Genomic DNA, 2,281 nt, shown 5'->3' with positions numbered 1-2,281 from the left:
CTTGCACGAAATAAAGCATCTCTGAATCTGGGCTTTTTTAAAAAAAAAAAAAAAGTATGAGTAATACCAGTCTGAGCCTTTCCTAAAGCAAAGCCCTGGAGACTTGTGGTATGTTTGTAGCCGGTCACGTGGGGGTTGTCATGGCATCGCTGCTCAGAAAAAGAATGAATAGCTGGTGGTAGCATTTCAAACAATACATTTAAGGAATAACAAACAAGAACTGAATGTTATAGCAAAGCATTCCAAAGAGTATTTTATTAATGTATGAAATAGATTACCAGTTATGCTTCAGTAACCAGACCTACCTTCTGCTGTGAAGGAAAGACGGTGGTGTAAGCTATTAATAATGCTTTGCACACTACCGTAAATATGCAAAGGACTGTATAATGGGCTGTATTTGCCGAGCCTTGAATTGAACAGCATGCCTCAGTAATGCTCTGAGCAAACCCACAGTGGGAGGTGTCATCTTTTGCACTGCAGTAACTTGTTTAAAACACTTTTTTTAATTGATAAGTTTGCACTTTTCAAAAGCCACAGCAAATGAGTTCATAGTGAAATAGTTCTAGTTTTTAACAGCCTTTTCACCTTTCTTTATCTGCATGTCATCTGATTGCTAATGAATTGCAGAAAGCTCAAACAGACTTCCAAAAGTCAGTTATTTACCAAGCTGACCACCGGTTCTCACGCAGGGCCACCTTGGCTTTCATTCTTTGTAGGCAATGTCTGGCAGGGAGATGAATGGGCAAAGATGTTTTCTCAGGCCCACCCCAAAATAGAAAAGGTGCTTCTGCTCGTTCAAGCTCAGCTTGGCCTCCTCCAAAGCTGGGCTTGAGCTGACACAGTTCATTCGATGTTTCTGTCCTCGTGGTGTGGAGCACCCTGAAGCTGGGGCCAGCAGACTGCCAAAGGACTTTGCTTTTGGCTCATGCTTTTTCTTGATGAGGCCCGTAGTTCCTAAGGAGAAGACTTGAATTACAACTTGCGGCTGTCATGGGGTCTTTTAAAACAGGTAGGATAAGGCATATTATATAAAAGCACTGGGAAGTAAGGAGGGAACCTATGGCCGACAGTACCAAAATTCACTAACCAGAATGGGTCTGTACGAGGATGAACCGGGGGATATTCCCTTTTAGCACAAGGCTGTTGGTGCAGGTTGTTCTTACACAGTGTCTCATGTGGGTGCAGGGGAAGAGCAACACGTCTGTCGCACAACTACCCAGCAAAGAATCGGGGTCAGTGCTCTCCTGAATCTGTGTCCTCATTCACTTTTGCATTTCAGTAGTGAAGTAAGGCTGGATATAGGGGTTTGTCATTTTTATTACAGTTGGTGTGAAATGGTGCTTAAACAACAGAAGCAGACGTAAAATTAAAACCTAGATGCATACTACTTTTGAGCTGTAAGGCAAACACTTATTTTCAGACAAAAGATGGAGAGAATTGAAGAGTGGTTTTTTTTCAGCTGCGTGGTTTCTTATTATTTTCCTGTTAATGTAACAAGAAGATGTGGAGAATGTCAGTAAAAATAATAAAGAGTACAGAGTTGAAATGTATTTCTTCAAATATACATAAAATCTAACTGTGCACACTAATACAATTGTAATTTGCTCTTGGACAAACAGAAATGCTTAGGCCCTCATTTGCTTGGCAGGGTCTTGGCCTTGGTCTTTTAAATGCTACATGTGTAATGACACGTTATGGACAGATCCGAAGGGTACCATTATCATTATCTTTTCCTTGATTTTGATGAAGCCCTTAAAATATAAGGAAAACTTGGCCTTCTACATTGATGGAAACATGGCTCAATAAGAAATTGAAGTAACTTGGAATAGGCTCCCAGCTGCTTCTGAATTAAATTTGTGACAGAAAGGAAGTGGCTTTAAACTTCCTCTGTGGTTGTCTGTTCTCTCCTCTGCCCTCAGAAACTGTGGGCCATATATGCATTCATTCTAAACTTGGTTTTGGGTGGGGTTTTGTTGTTGCTGCATTTTGGTTTGCTTTGTTTTGCGGTAAGGAAAGCAAAACTCAACAGTTTCAAACTTGGCTGTGTTTGTGTTGAGCTACCTAAGGTCCAGCTCCATCAGAAGCTTTCCATCAGAAGATGGTGCTGGAAGACAGGAACAGCAGCTCCTACCTTTCTTTCTAATTTCAGTCTAAACTTACAGCTACAACAGGGGATTCTTTAGAATAGCATTTCACTGCTTAGTCAAAGCAGTCTCGTGAAGTAGAGGACTGGACCTGCTATCTCTACGAGATAAAGCAGATATTGATGAATTTTTTATTC

This window comes from Aquila chrysaetos, chromosome 23 (assembly GCF_900496995.4).
Source record: "Aquila chrysaetos chrysaetos chromosome 23, bAquChr1.4, whole genome shotgun sequence".
In the NCBI taxonomy this organism is placed as follows: Eukaryota; Metazoa; Chordata; class Aves; order Accipitriformes; family Accipitridae; genus Aquila; species Aquila chrysaetos.
Note: the sequence above shows the minus strand (reverse complement) of the source record.